The following is a 25,221-nucleotide window of genomic DNA, read 5'->3' on the forward strand; positions in this document are numbered from 1 at the left end:
TCCAGCCCCCTGCCTTCACTAGCAGGACCAATTTTTGCCCCAGATCCCTAAGTGGCCCCCTCAAGGATTGAACTCACAACCCTGGGTTTAGCAGGTCAATGCTCAAACCACTGAGCTATCCCTCCCCCCGCAGTGGTGGCACCAGACCTCCCTGCCTTAGGGGTACGAGGCTTCTCCTACTCTGCTGAAGGGGGTGATTCCTTCTCTCCTGTATCAAGAAGAGCATAATGGTTACCTAGTATCACGGCAGGAGGGTTCTGGGCAGGGGTGGTGCACTGTCTGCTGCCAGAAGTAACCAGCTGCCAGTGTCCACCCTGAGCCATCTCCTCGTTCACCAGTGGTGTGTCAGCAGTCCTGTGTACTGGGACAACTAACTCAGCTGTCTCCACATGGACACTGTCCAGGAATTGCTCATGGATTCAGATGCTCCTCAGCCTAGCCACCTCCTCCTGTAGCTCCCCCACCTGCTGCCTGAGAGATTTCGCCAGTAGGCACCTTTCACATTGGATGGTCCCCCCAGCCTAGATGTCAGCAAGTGGGAATTGCAAATCACTGTCTCTGCAAAACCACACCAGGATCTGGGTAGAAGCATTCAGTTTCAGTTACAGCTGCTGTGGCAGTTGGGACTGAGTGCCTGACCTTGTTCCCTTGATTGTTCCTTTGATTGGCCTTCCCCAGTGTGACTCACGAGGGGGTGGGACTGACCTAGGCAAGCAGGCTTTAAAAGCCAGAGGCAGAGCCTTACTTCAAAGGCAATAGGTAATTTGTATTAGAAAAGGCATTTTATCTAATATAGAACTGTAAAACCTGAAGTTGTGCCTTAATGCTTATTTTCAGTGTAACTTGTGTACGTTTGCTTTCCCTGATTATTTCATCTTTAAATCTGTGGTTTTTCTTGTATATAAAACTTTTTGTTTATTTTTACCCTGGGCAGGTTTCTGTTGTGCAAACTGTGTGGAAGGTGTGTGCCAAAGTGAACTGATAACAGTGAGGCTGTTTTCACACCTTTGGGGGTGATGAACCAGAGGGCAAAAGTCCAAGTAATTAAGAACTTGGATGGATGGATTTGTGGAGACTCGGGACTGGAAGGGCTCTTGGTTACCCAGCAAGGGGTAACTAGACTGGTGAAAGCCAGGGTGAGACCTTGTGCTTGTGGACAGGCTACCAGTGTCAGGGATCTGAACCAATGCTGCACAGCCAAGATTAAAGGGCAGGCACCTTACTGGTCTGAGTGCTCCTCAAAACATCACAGAAACCTCCAGTGAAAACCTCGGTATTTCACAATGTGGTGTTGGTGCTTCAGTTTCAGTTACAGCTGCTGTGGCAGTTGGGACTGAGTGCCTGACCTTGTTCCCTTGATTGTTCCTTTGATTGGCCTTCCCCAGTGTGACTCACGAGGGGGTGGGACTGACCTAGGCAAGCAGGCTTTAAAAGCCAGAGGCAGAGCCTTACTTCAAAGGCAATAGGTAATTTGTATTAGAAAAGGCATTTTATCTAATATAGAAGTGTAAAACCTGAAGTTGTGCCTTAATGCTTATTTTCAGTGTAACTTGTGTACATTTGCTTTCCCTGATTATTTCATCTTTAAATCTGTGGTTTTTCTTGTATATAAAACTTTTTGTTTATTTTTACCCTGGGCAGGTTTCTGTTGTGCAAACTGTGTGGAAGGTGTGTGCCAAAGTGAACTGATAACAGTGAGGCTGTTTTCACACCTTTGGGGGTGATGAACCAGAGGGCAAAAGTCCAAGTAATTAAGAACTTGGATGGATGGATTTGTGGAGACTCGGGACTGGAAGGGCTCTTGGTTACCCAGCAAGGGGTAACTAGACTGGTGAAAGCCAGGGTGAGACCTTGTGCTTGTGGACAGGCTACCAGTGTCAGGGATCTGAACCAATGCTGCACAGCCAAGATTAAAGGGCAGGCACCTTACTGGTCTGAGTGCTCCTCAAAACATCACAGAAACCTCCAGTGAAAACCTCGGTATTTCACAATGTGGTGTTGGTGCTTCAGTACTGCTCTGATACCCAAGACAAGTGCTATGGCCACTGTGGTACTGGCTGAAATGTAGAATTGGGGACCTAAGCACTTATAGTCATCAAAGAACCTTCTGCAGTTCCTAAAAGAGCACTGGTGTTAGCTGAAGGACGTAGCTAGATTCTAATCTGGATAACTACTGTACCTTCAGAAATTACCCTTTATTTTTGTTTCAGTTAGCTACAGGTATTTGTCATTTCATTACTTCCTTTTCTAAACCTTGTTCAGCATTATGTACTGTTATAGAATATCCATCTGATACCCCACAGGTGTTTATAATATAGAATATCCATCTGATACCCCACAGGTGTTTATAATAAAGAGCACATTATATAATGGAGTTATTAATTCATCTGTCACCTGCTTAGAAGTCCAGAGGACTTTTACATGGCCTGTAGCCACAGCATCTTCTGAGGGGATCCTTTCAGAAGTTCCAAGCTGAGCACAGTTGGGATTGGAGACCTCCAAAGAACATCTTGTTGCTGTAGGAAATTAGGTTGTTGATTTAACAGATGGCATTCTTCCCCCTGAGGCTGTACCGAGCCAACATTGTGGTGTAGTCAATGTTCAGGGCCTTGAGCTGCTGGATGTGCCATTTCTCCAATGCAAATTAAAAATATCCTTGCCAGATTCAAGCTATATATTCCAAAGTATCCCCTATTTCACTATGAGAGCATCAGCTGAAAGGCTTTATAACAGGGAAACCTTTATTATTTTCTGTCAGTATGTGAAAAAATATCTAAAAATGAAACTGTTGTTGCTCTTAAAGGGACTTTGTCAATTGCTTTAAAATATATACATTACATTTTGTTCAACTATTGTAGAATTAGCAAATAAAATATGCCTCCTTTTTGGGGGGAGGAGGGGCGGAAATTCTGATTTACTTCCTGTACTTATAATGGAGTTTGAAATTAACAAGGCCTTTTGGTTTACTTGCAGATAGTCACTGAGGCTTCTGCTGGAAATAAAGTTAGCTACTGCTAAAGGGCCAGTCAAAGGAGCAGAAAATACAGTTTTAATAAGTCCTACTTAAGCATTAGTAGTTGTGGTTGTTTTAGAATTTTCTCAGCAAATAATGGTGGAACAACAACAAAAGTAGATATTTAAGATATTGTGGTGCATTAGGAACACTGAGATTGTTGTAGAGAGAGTTAATTTGTGTTCAACAGCCTGACAATTGTCTAACTATTTTAGGACACTGGTTCTAATTTGGATCTTAAAATAAATTGACAGCATCTAACGTTGTGTTTGAATAAGAGTAATAGATATTTATTCAGCATTCCCCATTAAATTGCATTTTCATGCAAAAGAAATTAATTATCCTGTATTTTTTCTAAAGAAACATTTGTCTAAACTAAAACTAAAAAATTGAGTAGGAACACAGATGCTGTTGGAAAGAGTGTATTACTGAAGGTAATCTATAGTTTATGCTATACTCTTTGAAGGGTAGCATAGAAATTATCCTTTGTAACATCAAGAATCACTTACTTGTATCTGCTTATAATGCAATATAAATTTAATCCGTACTATGGTCACTGACCAAATGAATGTTCTACATTTTAAATGTTAAATATTTATTGAAAGCTGATACAGAACATAAATTACTGTGATTAGCCACGGGTTTTACAGAGAACTGTTTCTATCTATATTGAATGAGAAGGGAATGGAAAAATTTATAGCAAAACAATAAATAGAATTGAATCAATCCTTTTCTCACCAAAACTTTAATTAGTTCTCATTTTTAATTGTTTATGCCAATCCGTTATCTACAATGATAGATGTAGAAAGGAAGCAGCTCAGGTCTATCGGTCAAATTAACTGTACTGGGCTTCTCTGGTCAATGCAGTTCCATGCATCTGCAAGAGAGAGTTACTCAACAGTCAGCACCTGAGGCTGAATATGCAGCACTTACCACTCAGGGCCATTCACTTCTAAAATATTCTGTTCCTTCATGGTGCTATTGTTATTCTTTGTTTGGCTGAGTTAAGTCTGGCCCACTCCCTTCATTAACGATACTATCATTATTATTTGCATTAGGTTAGTGCCTAGAGGCCTGCACTAAAATTAGAGGTTCATTGAGTCCTAGGCCAAGACATAGGAAGAAATAATTCCTGCCCCAAAGAGCTTGCAATCTACATAGGCAAGACAGAGAGTGGGAAGAAGGATGCCGCATGTTCTACTGGCTAGAGCACTGGAGTCGGACAACGGAGAACTGGGTTCTATTCCTGGCTCTACTGTTGGGCAGCTGGGTGACCTTAGACAAGTCACTTTCCCTTTCTGTGCTTCTGTTTCCCTATCTTTAAAATGGGGATAATGATGCTGATCCTTTGTACAGAGCTATGAAATCTACTGAGGAGATGTGTTATATATGAGCTGATATTACCCTATTTTTCAGACAGGGAACTGGGACACAGAAAGATTAGGTGACTATCAAAGGTCACACAGAAAGTCTGTGCCAGATCTAGGAAATGAACCTAAATCCAGTGCTTCAGCCACGGACCATCCATGATTCAGTATTAAAATTTACTGATTCATCACTACCACTTTCCAGAGCAGGGGTGGGCAAACGTCGGCATGTGGCCCATCAGAGCAATCCGCAGGCAGGCCGCGAGACATTTTGTTTCCATTGACCATCCACAGGCATGGCCCCCCACAACTCCCAGTGGCTGCGGTTCACCGTTCCTTGGAAGTCTTGGCTGTAGTTCACTGAAAACTTACTTTATTGATGCTATTCCCAGGGTGGAAATCTAATTTATTATCAGTATTGTCGTATTCTCTTTCAAATCTTGTTGTTATTATTTATTTCAGCTTCTGTTGTCTTACTTTTCATCTTTCTATCCTAGTAGTCTTAAGTCTTATAATTTGCCAGTTACACAGTGTATTAACTCTTTTCTTATGGACTTTTCTGATAATCTTTCTATGGTTATTTGTATTACTATCGCACCTTGGAGTCTCATTCATGGACCAGGACCCCACCGTGCTAGGCGCTGTACAAAACACAGAACAAAAAGGTGGTCCTTTCTCCCTAGGAGCTTACTATCTAAGAAGAAGACAAAAGACAACAGATGGCTCTACACAGACCGACAGGCTGTGATGGGTTGTCCACCCCACGCAAGGCAGAACAGGTTAAATTAGGTTAATTATCCAGATAGGCTGCACCCGAGGAAAAGCCAGGGCTTGAGAGGCTGATTGAAGATGGAGTCCAACTGAGAAGAAACAGGCAAGGACTGGTATAAAGGCAGGAAGTTGGCAGCAGAAAGGGGCTGCAGGAAGGTAGTCTACAGTCACTGCCTGGGAGAAGGAAGGTGTGTGTAGTCCTATGGAGTTAAGTAGTCTGCAGTTACTCCATGGGAGGAGAGAGTTTGGACTAGTAAACCTGGAGCGGGGGAGCCAGAAGATGTAGGAAGGAGTCCAGGGAAAGAGCAAGAGGGTCTTGGAGAAAGCAGATGGCAGTTGCTAGACATATGGTCCCTGGACTAGAAACTAGAAACCTGGAGTAGAGAGTGAGCCCTGGTTCCCCTACCAGTCCCTGGGGAAGTGGCACAGACTGGGCAGTGAAGCAGAAGACTGCCGGGGACAGATGTCTGGTAGGATTTTGCTATCCCAGAAGGGGAGGATTATAGTGACCTGGTGAAGGGACAAGCCATAAAGAGAGAGCACCCTGAGTTGGAGACAGAGGGCTTGGCTACACTTGCAAGTTGCAGCGCTGGTGGAGGCTTTCCAGCGCTGCAATTAGTAACTGTCCACACCTGCAAGGCACATCCAGCGCTGCAACTCCCTGGCTGCAGCGCTGGCTGAACACCTGGTCTGCTTGGGGAATAAGCATTGCAGCGCTGGTGATCCGGCGCTGCTTGTCAAGTGTGGCCACACACCATAGCTTTAATTGGCCTCCAGGGTATTAGGAGATATCCCAGAATGCTTTTAACTAAATTACTCTCTTTGTTTTGTTATGCAGCCTCTCTTTGTTTTGTTGTGAACGAGCTCCGCGAGGAGCTCCGTTGCTGGTGCTGCTTATCTAAAAAACAAACAGAGCTCCTGTTTGCTGTGATCAATCTGTACCTGGCTGTAAACAATCAACTGAGAGGCAGGCAGGGAGTGAGTGAAACAGCGGGGAGTTGTGTTGGATGCAGGCTGTTTGCAATTAAGGTTAAGACTAAGGGGTTGGAAACATTTTCTGATTTTTTCAAGGCAGGAAGCTAAACACACAGTGTTGGCTTCAAAAATCCCCTCTCTCTCTCCCCCCGCTCCCTGTCACGCTAGACCCCACTCCACCCCCCTCTTTTGAAAAGCACTTTGCTGCCACTTGAACGCTGGGATAGCTGCCCATAATGCATCACTCCCAACAGCGCTGCAAATGCTGCAAATGTGGCCACACACCAGTGCTGGTAGCTGTGAGTGTGGCCACACACCAGCGTTGTTCCTGCACAGCTGCACGACCAGCGCTGTAACTTTCAAGTGTAGCCAAGCCCAGAGAGGCAGCAGGGTGCTTGAGTGAGTGACAGAAGCGGGGGCATTGGATCTGGAAGGAACTAATTCCCAGAGTAGCCAGGAGCAGGCACTCAGTGAGTGAGTGAACACTGTGACATGGGGTATATGTGTGTGAGCAAAGAAACAATGAGACAGTATTGATCAACATGACAGGCAGTGGTTTTAGCACACCAGCCTAGCTATGGAATATAATCCACTACAATCATTCTTAGTGGTTGATTCCAAATTACACTGAAAACTCCTTTGATTCTTTTCCCTTAAAATTTCTCTCTATGGTTGATTATATTAGTGGTATTTAACCCAGTAACCTTTCTATATATTATAGAACTAACAGGCGGGAATGCCAAGTTTGGAGCTTGGATATAGATATGTCAAACTGCAACATGGCCCTGATCTCTCTCATGCTGGTATAAATCAGGATTAAGTCCACTGAAGCTACACGAGTTTAAGGCAAGAATAAACAAGATCAGATGAAGTCCATAATCTCTCTCTCCTACTCCCCTACTACCCCTTATTGACCATTTTCTCTATGTAGCCTAGTTTGATTATATAATCTTAATTTGTTTAAGAAAACTACAGCAGTCACTTTTGGTTAATTTATTTCAGGGAAATACAGGCCGATTAATTGGAGGTGGAGGTTCTCTCTGTCCTCATACAAGGAGATAGATAACACACTGATGTATGTGAGAGCCTGGCGGCTGGGTGGAATTTAAGAACGAGACTGCAGTCTGAACTCATGCACAGTGCCATGGAGGAGGGATCGGTGGGAATGGGATTAGATGCAGGAAACAAAGGGAAGTCAGGGTACCAGGTACCTTTACATTGCCACGACTTCTGTCCTTTTCAGATTGTAACTTTAAAATACCATTGCCATGAACAAAATATAGCTCTAGTTATCAGAAACTCTTATCAGGGTGTTCCAAGCCATCATCATCCCACCTTTTAAGAAAGTTTCTTTTTGACCTAATTATGCTAAATTTATTTTTGCAAATTTTCTACTTTGTACAAATTATCCAGTGTTAGATTGCACCTAGATTGGACTGAGCCTTCTGGTCCTTACTTCCACATCCTCCTCTCTCAGGCAAGACTCTCATTGACATCACAGGGCATTCTGCCCAGATGAGGAGTGATTTAGACCTAAGGCCTGATCCTGAAACGTTTACACATAGACTTAACTTTGTGCACTTGAGTAATCTCATTGACTTCATAGATGAAGGATTTATTTACTCGGGTGTGCAAGGTTAAGCATATATATAAGTGTTTGCGGGATCAGAGCAACATCTGAAATTTGATCAGCTATGGTGGAACAGGCTGCCCAGATGATGGCACCAGGGGAATGAGAGGTAGTTAATTTTTTTAAAGAAATGTAATTAACAGGACTTGCAGAATGTTCTGCTTGTATATTGTCTGTCTGTTAGTCTTCTCAAATTAGATTATACACTCTTCGGAGGCAGGGACTGTCTTTTTATTTACTGTATGTGCAGTGCCCTGATAATGACTGGGGCCTCAAGATACTACTGGCAGAATAAATAAACTTCACTGAAAAATAGGCCATTAGACAATACCACCAATAAAATACAGACTTAATATTCCTAGCTGTTTGCTGAGGGGATGGTAACTGAAGCTATTAGCCCTTTAGCACAACATTTTGTTGGGCAAACACAACCAAAATGGTTTTGTAAAAGAAAAGGGGAGCTACATCCTATAAACATCAACATAGCAGTTCAGAATATTAACAGAACAATATCATCTTCTCACAAGCAACATAACATTCTCATAAGCAAACCAGGGATGTGTCCTAGAAGGGGTTCCCAAACTTGGTTCGTGGCTTGTTCAGGGTAAATCTCTGGCGAGACGCGAGACACTTGGTTTACCTGAGCATCTACAGGAACAGCCACTCGCAGCTCCCAGTGGCCACGGTTTGCCGTTCCCGGCCAATGGGAGCTGCAGGAAGTGGCGGCCTGCCGAGGGCTTACCCTGAACAAGCCGTGAACCAAGTTTGGGAATCCCTGTCCTAGATGATATTGCTGTAAGGTGGGTGTATGACTGGTTGAAAGACCATACTCAAAGAATAGTTCTCAATGGTTCACTGTCAAATTGGGAGGACATATATAGTGGGATCTAACAGGGGTCTATCCTGGGTGCCATATTATTCAACATTTTCAATGACTTGGATAATGGGGTGGAGAGTATACTTATTACACGTGCAGATGAGAAACTGTCAGATCGCATATAAACTGGGTAAACAGATCATGGGGAATGAAGAGAAACAAAATGGATGCAACTGGGTCCAGAGGGGAAGTATCTGATCAGAGCTGGTTCTGGGATCAGGTCAAGGGGAAAGGAGAAGGATTCAGGTGGGAGGAGAGAAGAATCGGCTTGAAGTGGGATATAGGAAGACAAACTCAGAATATTTGTATGTTCCAGATAAACTTTGGATAAACATCCAACCTTTGGATAAGGGGTGGGAAGAGGATCTGTGAAGCAAATTCTTGAAGATTCACCCAGTAAGTGTAATTTCCTAATAAGGAACAATCATTACACTGAAATGCTCAATAGGCATCTTCAGCTCTGTAAGTTTATTTGGTATTTGGAATTCCTCCTTGCAACCATGATTTCATATACTTGTAAGTCCAATTGTAAATAATTTCTATAATTCACAGAAGGATTAGTGAGTGTTAATTACTTATTGTCTGCAGTGGTGGTCTAGCCCTGTTGATCCCAGAATATCAGAAACACAAGGTAGGTGAGGTAATATCTTTTATTGGCCCAACTTCTGTTATGAGAGACACAGGTTTCAAGCTACACAGAGCTCTTCTTCTGATGAAGTCTGGATAGCTCAAAAGTTTGTCTCTTTCACCAACTGATGTTAATTACTTAAGTTTATTCGATGGCAAAAAATCCTGATTTTGGTAAATCAGCAACCATCCTGGCTGTCCACATTTAGAACAAATCTACTCAGGCTGCATTAGAAATAATAATCTATCATGTTCAATGAAATATTGTTTTATTATTAAGAGTCCAGACGTGGCACAGACACTAAAATAATTCAGAGCTCTGCCACCACAGATTTACTTGATCGTATGAAATGGAATGAATGCCCCCAGGGTAGGTTGGGTATAATTCACACCTTCCTCTGTGATCACTAGTGAATCCAGACCTGGGTTTCATTGTATATTATGGGCCTGATTCTGCAGCCCTTACTGTGGCAAGAGTCCCACGAAAGTTAATTGGAATTTTACTTAAGTACAGATTGCCAGCTCAGGCTCCCTGCCTATTATTTATACAGCGCCAAAAATTTACTAGTCGCTCTGCAGAGTGAATACAAAGATCTGACCTGGTCCCTGCCCTGGGGAGTTCACAATCTAATTTTAGACGTGATGCGAAGGGTGAGAGCAATAAACAATACAGGGAGGAAGGACAAGGGTTGCAGTGATAAGAATCTGCAGTTACTCCATTTTGGTACATGCCTAATTAGATGGTTCCATTCAATTTATAATTTTTTACACAGGATAACTGGCTTCCTGTGGGTAACATGGAAAAAATGGGGTTTTAGAAGGGATAGGAATGAGGAGGGGTTAATAAAAATAAATGGACTAATGAGGCTCTTTATGTGAGCTATTTCACCCCCTTCCCTTTTAATTTGTGCCATGTCACCTCTATGTAAGGTAGTGCACATGCTGATCCACTTGTTAGACTGTTACTGCAGAGTCCTTTAGAGCCAAACTTCTTGATCATTAAAATCCATAATAGACTTACATCCTGAGTCACCTGGCAGTTCATTAACCCCCCTTTAGTGCACGGTAAGGCTTTCCTTTCCAAACCTCACTCGGGGGGTGGTTAGTAAATACTAATAGATTTATGTCTCATGGTTTAAAAGAACACTTTCTGTTTTAAAAGCAGTCTTTAACTATATTTTACTCTCTCTTGTTTGTAATACTGGCAGATTGAAAATTAATAATGGTTTTCTTTAACTTTATTTTTGTTTGTCTTTTACAATTCCAAGTTTATACACAGTTTCCTCAGAGTTTCAGGCCAGAAGGGACCACCAGATCACCTAGTCTAACCTGTATATCACAGGCCACCAACAACCACCCAGCACCTGCACACTAAACCCAACAACCAAAATTAGACCGAAGCATTTCTGTACCATGGTACCAATCCAGCAAGGCACTTAAGCGCATGCCCAACTATGCTCACATGAGTAGCCATGATTGAAATCGATGGGACTGCTCACATGAGTATTTTTCACTCTGTGCATCTGATGAAGGGGGTTTTAGCCCACCAAAGCTTATGCCCAAATAAATGTGTTAGTCTCTAAGGTGCCACAAGGCCTCCTCGTTATTTTTGCTGATACAGACTAACATGGCTAGCTCTCTGAAACCTGTCACATGAGCATAGTTATGCATTTTGTTAAGCACTGGCAGATTCTGCAATTGGAGTGGAAGTGCAAAAACTTTCATTTTTATGTTCTGTTTACCATTTGGGAAGGAATTTTTGTCATTGCATTTCAAATATAGATATATTTACCATGTCTGTGTTCTATCTAACAGAACCACTGGCTTTAACTTACTTGATATTCATTGTTTGATTTATTTTACGGTAGGCCTGATGAGGAGATGAGGTCCTTTTGTCCAGTTTTGTGCATAACAGTGGGGACCCAATGTGTTTGTTTTGCTTTAATTGCCTCAGCAGAAGATCACAAAACACATTTTTTGGCCTTTCAAAAACACTGATTTCCTTTGTTGAATTAAAAGAAAATCAGATTAGAAGAATTTTGCAGTGCGTCAGCTATGGTGACTGAAATGTTTGAGTTTCAAGAAGAGCAAATTCATGGTGTTTTAAAGGGAGTGGGGTGTTTTTTGTTTTTAATAAGCAAACATTAAATTCAAATTCTCATTCTTTTGCATAGTTAAGGACTAGATTCTGATACTCTTACGCCCGTTGAATAGCATTATATTCCACACATGGTTCTGAAGAATTCAGTTAAGAGAATAGTGTTTTGACTTCAGTGAGGCTGTTTGAAGTGTCAGGTTCTATCAAATGTGAATACATGATGTACCAGAATCTGGCTCCAAGGGTCACATCCTGTGAGGTGCTGAAAACCCCTTGGCTCTCAACCCTGCCCTTCCTGTGAGATGCTAAATGCCTTCCTCAAGGTGCAGATTGCCTGCAATTCCCCTTAGCTCCAGTATTCAGCACTTAGCAGGTCAGATTTGAATGGCCTTGCTCATTAGCCAGAATATTTTTCATTTAAAAGGAAAATAAATAGCTTGGGAGAGCTCTGTAAATATGAGGATAAAATTCATTATATAAAGGTTTCATATTTGTGGGCTCAGGAGCCTACAAACCAGATCTCTGTACTCCAGCATAGTCAGAGACAGTGAAGTCAGTACTATGGTATATTCATATCAAATTCCTTTGACGACGACTAAACAGAAAAGGGCAAGGAAAAGTTAATGAAACAAAATCCCCTTCAAGGAAATTAGGAAGCTTATTAACTCACCAGCTTCAGGGAAATACGCCGATCCAGATGGATGCCTGACAGTTCCAGCAAATTTTCATAGATGCAATTAGTTCCCTCTATTTAGAAACATTCAGTTAGAAGTTTCCAATTAAATTTAAACCTCCCTCATTAAAACATTATTAACCTTCCCAAACACTCCAAGTAACATGAAAGTTGTGACTAGGGATGGGCAAACTGGTTGGTCTACAATAACAACCCCTTAGCTGAAACAAACCTTTTCTCCAGGCTTGAAGATATTTCTGTCACCCCGTCTCATTTCCCGGCAACTGTGATGATAATACTCATAGCACCTTCTGCCCACGGATCTTTATCAATGTGAACGAACTAAGCCGTCCCTCTCCACCTCTTCTATCCTCATTTTACAGATGCAAAGACTGATAGAGCTAAGTGACTTACTTAAGGTCACAGAGTCAGTCGCAGACGTTTCCCTAATCCTAGTTCTGTGCTTAGCCACTGAATAATACTCCCTCTCCATGCAGCATTTTACATCTTCAAAGCACTTTGCAACTATTAACAAAGTATTTTTAACTAAGTATCTTCTATATGTCCGTATGCAGAACAGGGGCATGTGCAGAAATTTAACTTTGACCCCTTTTGACTGTGCTCCCCCCATCCCAGCCCCAGTCTTCCCTCCCCCAACCCTCCTGGCAGGTGCTCGCTCTTTCATTGCCCCACGGCCCAGCAGGAGCTCGTTCTTCTCCCTCCACCCTGCCCCTGCCACTGGCAGAGGCTCATTCTTCCACCTCCCCTGCCCCCACCCCCCGGCCCAGCAGGAGCTCGCCCTTCCATCCCCCACCCCGGCCAAGCAGGAGCTTGTTCTTCCTTTCTCCCTCCCCTGCCCCTGCCACTGGCAGAAGCTCATTCTTCCACCTCCACCCCCCCCCACCCCGGCCCAGCAGGAGCTCGCTCTTCCATCCTCCCCTCTCAGCCCTGCAGGGGCTCACTCTTCCTTCCCCCACTCTTTGGCCCCTGGGCTAGAGGAGTTCTGTGCCTCCAACAATTATTACTGCTCCCCCCCCACCTTTGCACATGCCCCTCATGCAGAAGGTACACAGAAGCATAGGGCCTAACCCAGTGATCTGCTGAGTACCTCAACCGCTCCTCCACTCTGAGGTCCATGGGAATCGAAGGGCCGTGGCACCTCCCAGGATAAAGCGTTTAGGAAACTGAGAATGCAGCACTTAGGAACTAGCTGAAATTTGAATGATTGATCCTCTGAACAAACACTGTGGTGCTGGGTGGCAGTACACAGGGTGAACAGGGAGTGACAGCTCTCTTGGAGAGAGAAGGTGGGGGAGGTAACATCTTTTGTTGGACCAACTTCTGTTGGTGAGAGAGAGAGAGAGAGAGAAGCTTCTGAACTTACGCGGAGCATTTCCTTAGATCATTTTCAGTTCTTTTGGAGGCATTCTGGTGTTAACTCCAGCCAGTATCCTTTGCAGCTCCTTCCAAAGGACCCTATTCATACACCTTTTTAAAAACATGGAATATTAAAAGGACTTTTGGAGCGTTTGTGGTTTAGCAAACAAATGCTCTCAAGTGATTTTTGGAAACAAGGATTGCTGGCCTGGCATAGTAATGGCTCATTCAAGGTCTTATATAGTGCCCGGAGGACAGCCTTACTGAATGTACTTGGGACCAAATGCAGCCTTTTAGTGAGCCAGCATAGCTCTCACTGAAGTCAATGGGTGCTGGGCCATCTCATCCCAAGGCTGACGTTTGGTCCTCTACATGCATGTCCATAGGCGGCAAGTTATATGGGCCTGTGGTGCTCATGCTCCATCAATGTTCATGAAGGTGGGCCCACCTCCACCAATGTTTGGGCCCCAGGCCCTATGCTTTGGGGGGTCCCGTGTCATGGGTCATCAACATGGGGCGCTCTCATCTCGGGGGGAAAGGAGCAGCGATGGGCACCCTGTGGCTGGCATAAAATACACAGTACAGAGGGTTTTCCGTGGGCGGAGGGGGGAAGGGCTATAGCAACACCCCCTCCCCCACAGAGCAGACCTGGGCTGCAGCTGGCTCCATCCATCACTCCCACCCTGCCCCATAGAGACCCACACAACCCTCTGCCCGCCTGAGAAACCCCCACCAGCCGCTGTGCCCCTGGCACCCCTCTCCAGAGAGCCCCCCCTTTGTGCCAGACAACTCCCCTCCCCCACTGCCTCCCCTGCTCCAGAGCTCCCTACAATCTCCCCCTTTGCCTTTCCACCCCCATCCCCCCACCCAGCCCATTGGCTGGGAGGCTCCCAGACTATTGGCCACGTTGGCCAATGGGAGCTGCACCTGAGGCAGCCGCCTGCTTTCAGGTGCAGACCTGCCTGGCTGTGCCTCCACAGCATGGGGCGGGGGAGCCACAGGTGAGCAAGCCCCGGTCATCAACATCACAGGCCCAGCAATTCTCTGGGTATTTAATTTCACTGAGGCAGGTAATTCAATCTACTCTTCCTTTCCAGACAGTTTGTGGCTTTTCCTATAAGAAAACTTACAATTTCTTTGCAAAGAACTCTTTATAGTTTTTCACTCGTGAAGTATATTTTCTGCTTGTTCATAAACTCATTTATTTTGTTAACTCAGTTTCAGAGGCAATTTTAAAAGTCACTTGAATTGTACCTGTTTTTTTTCCATTGGTCCAAAAGCACATGGAAGATGTGCACATTTTTATTGCTGTGGGCCAAACCACCCTGTGTAGAAATGTAAATGTTGGAGCCAGAAAAGCTCTGCAAGGGTAAGGGTCCCTTCAGGAAATTGTCCTCAAGTCAGTCATTCTCCGGGCATTCCACTCTATTGTTCCCTCCTATAGTGATAGTGATCAGTGTTTCCATCCACAGGGGAGAGGAAGAAGACTGGGTCAACCCTGCAGTGACTCTGCCTTTACCCTTGTTCTCTGTCTGCTCCCTCTACCAACCCCTTTGGTCTCCCTAGGATTGCCCCTACCATTACTCCCTCTGGGGTCTTCTTTCTCTGGAGCTTCTCATGAAGTAAAGGCTGTCATTACAGGTTCTTACCTCTGTAATGTATTTAATTTTGATTTTTTTTAAAGTGTTAATGCACTATGGGAGTTCCCTTCAGACTTCTGTATACATTGATCCTCTTCTTTCCATATGTTTTGCCCGTAGGGTTTTCTGCAGCCCTAGGGCAGCCAGCAATAACCCCTGTGCCTTTGCAATGGGGTGAGGAAAGGGGACCATGGGTTCCCTATTTATGTGATTTGCAAGAAGTGTTATCATTACTCAAGGTACCAAATGTGTTTAAATGATATAAGTGCCTTGTAAAATCCCAAAGCAAGCTCATTTTCCTTTCTCATATAATCTCATATACAGTATACACACATTTTTCATTAATTATGAGTTGAATTTATTATTATTATTAGCTAGGTTACTGGGGTTTTTTTCAGTATGGCAAAATGTGTGCTATTTTATGGGTTGAATGATTGAATGACATAATACCCTCTCCACCCCGCAATGTCTGTCACTAAATCCGGTAATTTTGTCACGTGTTGTCGCACAGCATGGTGATGCCTATCTCTGACTTGTGCTTCAGGCGGTCACGGGGTCCAGGGCGGCTTGGGGAGTTAGCAGGGGGTCTGGCTCTGGCAGCAGCGAGTGACCTGGCCCCAGCCCACTCCGCTTCACCTCACCGGCTCCTGGCATTGCTCAGGGGCGAGGGCTTCAGGGAAGTGGTGGAGTGGGGACAAGCAGGGTTGCTCACTGCTGTCGGCGCCAGGGTTGCTCGTTGCTGTCGGCGCCAGGCACCCCTCTAACCCCCCAGGCCACCTTGGACCCCACGACCCCCTGAAGTGCAGGGCCCCCCAAAGCACGGGGCCTGGGGCGGTTGCCCCAGTTCATCCTATGGATGGGACAGATCCACTTGGGCACCACCAAAAATTATACAAACCTGCCGCCCATGTGCATGTCAAAACTTATACTGAAACTTTGCAAAAGTTGCGGCTCGTACCTTGTAGTAGCTTTTTCAAATGAAATAGCTCAGTTTTTAAATGCCAATAACCCATAGATATATTCCACATTCTTGACTAATGACCTGTGAAATCTTCCATTTAAATAGTCACCATTTTTAATTTACAGGAGGGCACAGGAGCATCAACCCCTCAAATGACTTTATTATTTTTCACTCCTTTAGCTGGAAATGACCAAAAGGATTTTTCTTTAAACGATCTTTTGTTTCCTGTGATAAGACTTTGTATGTTGAGTTTCAGACTAGATTGAATTTATACTATGGCTAAGTTATAAACCCTTGAAAATAGGATTTATAATGGAAATGCTGAATACAGCCTTAACTACAGCAGCCAGATGGATACCACAATGATACTGCTAACATTCTTCAAAACCAATACTCACGGAGAATCATACAAACATAATTCTTTTCTTAACTCTTCCTGTTCCGCAGCTCAGAGTCATGGCCTATTTAATGGCTTCCTATTTTTATGTATCAATTAATACATTCCTCTAATTGTCTAGTGGGTGCTGGCTGGCTTACAGCACATGCTGGGTAATATTAATGCTATGGACATAAAACTTGTTTCCCTTCTGACTTTTGTCCTTATCTATTTGCCCCTTGGCCTCTCAACCAAAAGACCATGGCTCTACTTCATTTATTTATTGATTTGTATCATATTAGTAGTATTGGTAAAAAACTGAGGGGAAAATCCAAAATGTTCAACACAAAATTTCACTGAAAAGTCAGATTTGGAAAATTTCAACAGCTCTAATAATCTTAACATATTTTAATATATAGTTCACATGTAACCTTAATTCATCATCCCTGTGTATTTGTATTACAATACTCTTTAATTATGCAATCACATGCTATTTCTTAAATAATATAACATATGGTAAGATTCAGAAAGTTGCAAGAAATTGAAAATAGGGCAATGTAGTATCCAGAGGCTGTAATTCCTTTTGTTTTATATGTATGTATATAAAGCTATAAGCAAAATATTTATAGCTATAAGCTATAAGCAAGCCAACTGGCCCTTAACTGTTACATTCTAATATCCTCAAACTAGACTTTTGAGTGGAGATGGATAATTAATACAGTAAAAGCTGTTTTAGCAACCACCTCTGAAGCGAGACCACCTGTTACAAGTGACTACTTGCAGAGGCCACAGAACTTTCCCCCTTATAATTTAACTATGAAGAATGATGACTTGTCATCTGTGACCTGTGACCACATTTTCTTACTCCCTCTCAGAACTGGGTGCCTGGGCAGCCACCACTATCTGACTGCCAGCTCTAAAGGCAGAGTGAAGAGCAGCAGCTACTGGCCAGGCACCCAGATCTGAAGGCAGTGCCGCAGTCAGCAGCAGCGCAGAAGTAAGGGTGGCAATACCATACCTTTGAAGAGAGACCACGTCTTACAAGCAACCACTGTTGCTAGCTCCCAGGAGTGGTCGCTTCTGGCAGCTTTTACTGTATTTGTGTCTCTAGTGATGGAGTGTTGTGATGGGTAATATTGATCCTATCTTATCACGGTATTCCCTTTATCAGTGATTTACTTGTGAAATTCCTATATGCTCGGAGGGGAGGAAGCCAAAGAAAGCTCTTGAAGCTGAAAGCTAAGGCATGGGAACTAGTACATTAGTAAAAATATGTGAAGCCACAGAAAAATGTAAAGGAGGAGGAAAAGAGAATCCCCCAGCTATGAAGTTACTGAATTTTTAGAGCCAGGGAATAATAGTTAAATTTCCTTGACACTGCCCATCAAAACATGCACACCAGCATTACAAAGAGATCAATGCCTTTATAAAGATGGGATGCTCTGGAACAAAGCTGGCAAAATGTGCCAGGTTTGTCAACATCAATGCAGCAAGCACATGGGCCTTTAGGAAAGTATTTGACACAGAGTGGGAATTGATATTGAAAATATCAACGGATATGGGTCATAAGAGTACTGTTATTACACAGATCAAAATTTTGCACAATAAACCCACAGTTGAACTCTGCTGAAATGTAATTGTCTCTCATATTTGCAGGCTCCCATCAGAGTCCTGCTACCTACCTGCACCCTTTGTTGCATTTATTATAGTAGCAGAACTCTTGTAACAACCATTTGCCTCCTTCACCTTCTGTTATAGGGATTAATATCACTGAAGAATCCCTCTTAAGCTTATATTATGCTGAGTACCTTCTGCTTCCAATTCCCAGTCCACCAGACACCTGCCCTTCCGTGTGCATTGTAGGAATTAATACAAAAGCCTCATTGCAGGGATATGGTAAGCCTAGGGAAATCTACCCTAGCATCCGTTGACTGTGAAAGCAAAGAATATCCTCTAGGTATCTCCTTTTAAATAGACAGAGAATTAAATGTTCATATTTATTTCTACTTCTTTAAAACTGGTGTATAACTTTCACTTGTGGAATAAAATTTATTTTGACCTGGCCAATTGGGAGATTTTCCTTCCTTTCTTTAATAGGTCATATTATCATAATTTAAATTAATGTTCTCCCACAGTTTTTAATGTTTCCAATTTTTATCTGTGAACTTTTCAATAACTTCTTAAGACCTGTCAGATCCCCTGAGGAAACAAGGTCATTTGTGTTAAAGTGTTATTAATTCAGTGTCACTGCCACTGGAATATATGATCTTTCCATTTTATATGGCCAAAGGTGATATTGTTGTCTAGAATTTTTTTTTAAAAAGCCACGTGTATGTGCACGCGCACACACACACACACGTAATATTACTTCTAAGTCCATTAAAAACAAGCATTATAGGTGGACTGCTTGCAAACCTATGGTTAAAATCACTTAAATGTTTCTACTCTAACCTCCTGTTTTCAGTAGCTCATAATTTTCACAATATGTTTTTGTTGAAAGTTTCTAGGTCTGGTCTCTGCTCAAAGATCTTTTTTTTGGGGGGAGGGGGGAAGAAGGAAAAATGGTTTAGCCATTTTTTGAGAATGAGGAGCATTAAAATACTTTCCCCTTTATTTAAAAAATAAGAATCTTGCAACCTCATCTTGAAATGGCTCTAGAGCCACAAAATGTGATTTGGCAGGGTAGTGGCCCTCACTGGGAAATGCTTTGGTGAAAGCTGTCTGTGATTTATAAATGTGTGAAATTCACACTGTAACATGTATGGTACATTTAAACAAGGACTGAGGTAGTTTTAATATTTGTAAGGTTTGGAGAACTGTAGACAGGCTGTGTGCATGGCTAATTTTGCTGCATGTTAAATGTACTGAGCAGGAGAGGGGATTAGTGAAAAAGGGTATTGTTTCTACTGTGGCTTCACTAACGGTCCCTGACAAGGGTCCCATTATGCTTTACAAACAACTAACCCAAAGATAGTCTCTGCCCCAGAGAATTCAAAATCCAGCATTTGGATAATACTGAGAGTAGGCTGGAACAGACAAATGAGAGAGAGGGAGGGGAGGACAAGGAAACAGTAGAGAGACACAGGGTTTCAGTCACGGAGCAACCAGTGCCAGATGGCAAGGATCCCTGGCTCTTCTGGTCACTGCAGGTGTAAACATTTAACCAGTGAGAGTAATTAAACATTGGAACAACTTAGCAAAGGTCGTGGTGGATTCGCCATCACTGACAAGTTTTTAAACTAAGATTGAAAGTTATGCCCTAGGAATGATTTTGGGGCAGGTTCTATGGCCCGTGTTAGACAGGAGGTCAGACTAGATGATCACAGTGGTCCCTTCTGGCTGTGGAATCTCTGTATATTATTTAGGTAGGGTCACTAGCCCTTGCTTCAGTGAGCCAAGTGAACAGTGACTAAAGTGAAACCCTCCACAGGAGTCCCTGCCTTGTTGGATGTGCACCTTGAGTGGACAGGGCAGTCTTGTTGCAAACAGTTTAAGACTATGGAATATTATTTTCTTTAAAAAAACACTACAGCACTATCATAAGGCTATGCATGTTAAAGTAGCTGTTTGAGCACTCACAATGCTACTTGATAAGACTGTATCCACCACCTTAACTCTTCCCTCCCATTATTTGTATGGATCACAATATAGTTTTTAATGATGTGAGCACTTTTCTGTAATAATATCATCTTGATCAATTGGTCCTTCAGCCCTCATATAGATTGTGCTGATCAAAACACATCTTCCATTTTTCTCTTATCCTGGCCTTCCGTCTCCATTTGTGGCCAGGCCTTTTCATGATAAAATCTTCCCATCTCTTTGGAGGTCGGTCAAGTGGTCCTTTCAGTTCCCGTGAGTACCACTCGGGGACAGCTGTAGTACGTCGATTGTTAGTGAGCCAAGCTATATGCCTAGCCCATTGCATTTTACTGTACCTGCTTTCAACAACAACATCCTGCACTCCACTCTGCTGTCTGATGACTTCATTGGGGACTCAGTTGTGGATTGAAATCCCCAGAATTCTTCTTCCTACCACCATCTCCATGACAGACAGTTATTGCTCCTCTATCTTCATCAGTGCCCGTGTTTCGCTGCTGTACAACATTGCTGGCAGTACTGTTGAGTTAAAGAGGTTGATGCATGTTACTTTGTTGATTTTTCCTTGGAGGACATCCTTGATAGAACTGAATACGTGCATTCAATTCTATAATTGTAGTAAGATGAGGCCCTGAAACATAAACTCTTGTGTCAGAGGCCTAGTCTGAGGCCTGAAGCCTGAACCCTAAACCAAAGTACTTTCAGGCATTGCTAAGCAAAAGCTGGCCTGTGAGCCAGAGGCAAGCCTCACTCACAGAAGTAGCGAGAAGAGGAACTTGTGCCAAGATGACATCAGGACTCTCCATAGACATAGCAAGGAACAGGCAGGTGCATCTTAAAGACAGGACAGCATGATGGATAGATCTGTTTGTCTGGAACAACATGATCAAAGGGGAGACAGCACCCTAATGAGCCAAGGGGCTGTACCTCAATACGTCAGGAGGGATGAGTAATCCGTCCTGTAACTGTATAAAAGTAGGTCCCGGAGTGTGCATCTTTGGCCAGCCTAGGAGGCAGTGGAAAGTCCCACCACTGATTGAGCTGTGTCCATTGCCAGGGGGCACATATTTGTAGTATGTCCTGTAGAGTCTATAGGAAATTATTACTGTGCTTCGTTTGACAATAAACCTGGCTCGGGTTCCTTCGTACCTTACTAGAGTCTGTGGTCTTTGGGGATTCTCTTGGAGTTTGCTGTGTCAGCTATCTGTGCAGAGCTGGGACAGCACACAGAGGGAACACACACGCAGCCGACTGTTATTATCATAGAACAAGAGCAAAGCACCACACCGGTAGCTACTGACAACAATAATAATATATCATACAGTATATATATTTTACAGCTTTATAAGGTGTCCATTTTACAGGGCCTCCCAAGCCCTAGCTTATTCCCTGCACATCTTGGAGATAAATGATTGTCCTGGTCTGTCTTGCACAGGCAGAATAGCGCACAGTGGTACAAGATGCGCCCTGTTTGCTTAAGTTTGGAAGAAAAAATAATTGTTTTATTTGAGATGTAGTATGGGATCATGAGATCAGAGACTGGATCTCCGGAGGTGCAGTGGAACCAGGGCCTGTTTGAACGAATCCCCTCCAAAGTGTGTGTGTATGTTGCACAGGTGGAGGAGCAGCTCCGCATGAGCTGTGCAAATATGAACATATGGACCAGCACAAGACCTCCATGGGTTTTTGAGATACACGGAGCCAAACACCTTGTTCGATTTCTAGGGGCAAGGAGAAGGGGCAGCAGCCTTGCCCCTTCCCCTCCCCATGCAGTGATTAGGCACTCTATTTTCTGCTCCTGAGTGGGCTCTCCCACTCTGCTTTGTCACTGACATGTTAATGGTGCTGGTGCTACTGCCGGTTAGAGTTTCCTGTCAATCCTCCTTGTGATTCTTGATTATGATCCTTATAAAATCAACAGTAATTCTATTTGATGGCACTTTGGGGCTAGATAAAGAAGAACGAAAACCAGAGAGGCAAATGGCTGACATCCTGATGTTCAGGGAAGTCTTTTAGGGATTTTTTTTTCAAGGATAATTTATAAAAACCCTGATCAGATTATTCAGCTGTTTCTTTCTCTCTCTCGACATCACCCTAGTGAGAGAGCACTTTTAGTGGGCTTGCCCGGAAATTTCTGAAGATACCTTAAAACTATTAGTCTTTCGGCAGGAAACGTTTCTTAAAGTAAATAAGTTTATATTTGCCCTAATAAGGCTTGAGTTATTGATTTCAGTCCATTTCTCCAATTTATCAAGATCCTACTCTACTCTCACCTTATCCTGCTAAGTATCTCTGATTACTTATAAGCTTTATATCGTCAGCTTTCTGTAGCTCCTAGCTTTAATAACATCAACTGAAGTCATGTGCTTAAATTCCTGCCTGGTTACTGCATTGAACATTTTACCAACAGAGATTTACAGTGGAAATAGATGTGACAAAGAAAGGAGAGGGGGAAGTGAAAAGAAATCACATTTTCCCATCAGCATACTGCTGGCAAGCAACCTGGAAGAAGAGAACAACAGCAGGGAGGCCCAACTGCAGTATCTAGATCTAATATAAGAACCTAGGGCCTGATCCACTGCTGACTGAGGTCAAAGGAAAAACTCCCACTAACTTCAGTGGGTGTTGAATTGGGCCTCTCTTGCAAAGAATACTCAGCCCACATGAGGAAAGCACCCTTTCTGCTGGAATATAGGAAACCCTCACCCACCACAATCTGAAAACTCCAAGTACTTAATTAACATATTTCAGCTGAAGCCATTAGGTTCTCTCAACCCCAATTTATAAATTAAGAAAAGAAAATCTGATTAATTTGCCCATGATTATCAAACTCCTTGCACAATCTCTTGGGCTCACGCTGAATACTGACAGATCATTTAAAGTCCGAAGTGTCTTATTTCAATAAAATGACAGAAACATCATTAATAATTTAAAGAATATGTTTTATTGCTGATAAGAGCCACTTAGTAAGAATTTCCCAAAGAGAAATAAGACATTCATAAATAAACTGGTAATTTTATTCCAATGGGAAGATGAGGGGCTGCGTTATTAAGCGTAGTGACTAACCTCTGTCACATGTGGTTTGGTCTGGCTCACATCCTCTCCACTGAGGGGAGAATTGTGTGTACTGTGTAGTCTTTTGTTGTGGCAGGGTTTTGCTTGGGGGTTTGTTTTATTGTGCTTGCTGCTCTGGGTTTATGTTAGAGAAGGCAAGGTCAAAGAAATGCAACTTGCACCTGAAGTGGAAGATGGTGAATTTTAGGATGGTCCTGGGTTCCTGTGGGAGTTCATTCCGTAGTCTCAGACTGGCCCCTGAGAAAGCGCCGTCTCATAGACTTTATGGGCACCCTCCCAGCTCTGCATGCTGAGAGGGCCTCAGAGGACCAGCACAGGCCAACTCAAAAAGCAGATGTTCTGGATGAGGAGGAGAGTGACCAAGGCTGCTGATTTTGTTAATTTATTTATAGGCTTTTCTATATTTACCTCCATGGCATCTGAGTAGAAAAAAAACACATTAGTGGATTTATTGTCCCAATACCCCCATTGTTTGCATGAACTTGAAAAAAGAGTGTAGAGTCAACTCAGCATTTGAAGAATTAGCTCAGATTACGCTTACAGGCTGTAAAACGATGGTTATATTCTACAAAAAGTTTTTTTATCAGCAGTAAGTTTTGATAGTGCAAAAAAATTATGAAAACAAACCTTGCTTAACATTTGTCAGAAGTACATGTCTGAGCTGCCTTTTGAAGGAAGGACACCAAACCACTTTTACAACTGCAAACTTCGTCTTCCCAAACCTTGTCACGTCCTGCCACATGTTACATATAGACATGTACTTAACAATTCTTTCCACAGCCTTTATTTATATTAAAGTTCGTTTTCCATGGCACACACCATCCTATGTAGCGTGGGCTCAATTCACCCAAGCTGTAGCGGGGAGTTGTAAATTGTCTATCCCTGCACCAGTGAGAGGCTGTGTTAGTGGGTAAGTATTGGTTTTCTATTGCCTCCTGCACTCAGATGACACACTGATGGAGGCAGCTTTACTTTCCTACAAGGGCCTGGATTATCTTTCTTCGAAAAACTTAAGGCATCCATCTCTATTTTTGTGGTCATCACTCCACATATCATCTATGAATGATCACAAACATACAGCTGTCTAGGGTGGTCATTGATTCCTTATATGTTTTGGTACCTGCCAAAATCCTCAGAACAAACACCAGTACGTTGTAGATTTGTATAAACTGTTAAAGATCTGTGTAGACTTACAGAGAGGAGAGAGATCATCCCAGCATCTCATTCTCTTCATATCCCTTCCCTCTTCCAAAACACTTTTCATCCTTCTTAATCCAAAACAAAGTTTCACCCTAAAACACCCAATTCCATTCTTCAGAGAATACCCTTCCTCAAAAGCCCATTTCACTGAAACTCCTGCCCCTGGATTTATTTCTTTATAGAGCACCCCCCGCATCCAGTTTAATTTTCAGAATATTTCTGCCTTCCAAAACCATATTCATTCTGACCTCCCCACCTTACCAGTGAACCTGGGCGTGTCAGTGCAGTGTAGATCTCCACTCTTTCCCATGCCTGTGGCTGTAGGGAGGGAGCAGCAGCAGAAGTTTAGTCAGTACCTGGCCTGGTGGGGAGGTGCACTGCCGGCAACCACTTTATGCGCCTACCCCCACCCAGGCTTAGGAGAGTATACTTCAGGGAACAATGTCTCCCCACTCTCTGGCCTGTGGGTGGGGCAGCCCTGAGAGTGAGGGGAGGAGCTGCAGCATTGGTAGGAGCAGGTGTTCTCTCCATACAGCAGTGCTCCCAGGTTTTCAGAAGAGGAATGAGAGAGCACATTGCATGGAGCAGCTGGAGGGACAAGGCTGTCCTTCAGCAGATACAGAGGCTTAGATTGGCTGCTATTCCCCAGGAGGTAGGGAAATCAGAAAGGGGACTAAGATGGCAATTTTCCTGCTGGCTAAAGGTGTCTCGGCAGACCAACAGGGAAAGTCCTTAAATCCATAGCCTACGGAGAAGGCATCCAGAGTTGGCAGGTCCTGTTGTCATTTGATTTAAAAACAAAATAAACAAAAACACTAACAGCTGGTGCTGGCGCCAGGTGACCTTTATGTTAATGTTGTGTCATGTGACAGGCTGGGACTTAAAGGCATTCCTGTGTCTGTCATACCATATTACAGGCCTTCTGTGCTCAAAAAATATAATACCATATAACACATAGTTTCTT

The 25,221-nt window shown here is 43.3% G+C and overlaps 1 protein-coding gene and 1 long non-coding RNA gene across 2 annotated transcripts in view; one reads left to right on the top strand and one right to left on the bottom strand.

The window, feature by feature from the left end:
- The first annotated feature begins 1,384 nt into the window (after positions 1-1,384).
- The window catches only part of C1H11orf87 (chromosome 1 C11orf87 homolog), a 142,198-nt gene continuing 118,361 nt past the window's right edge, over positions 1,385-25,221 (top strand). Inside the window, exon 1 of the mRNA XM_039520521.1 lies at positions 1,385-1,466. The gene's annotated coding sequence lies outside the window, so the exon portion shown is untranslated. The remainder of the gene's footprint in view (positions 1,467-25,221) is intronic.
- Positions 3,834-13,443, bottom strand: LOC120395801. Its single transcript, XR_005592801.1, has 3 exons — positions 13,416-13,443; positions 12,029-12,105; positions 3,834-3,890 (listed from the first exon to the last, which is right to left on the bottom strand). It is a non-coding gene; the product is annotated as an uncharacterized LOC120395801 (long non-coding RNA).

Source organism: Mauremys reevesii, linkage group 1 (assembly GCF_016161935.1).
Source record: "Mauremys reevesii isolate NIE-2019 linkage group 1, ASM1616193v1, whole genome shotgun sequence".
Taxonomy (NCBI): domain Eukaryota; kingdom Metazoa; phylum Chordata; order Testudines; family Geoemydidae; genus Mauremys; species Mauremys reevesii.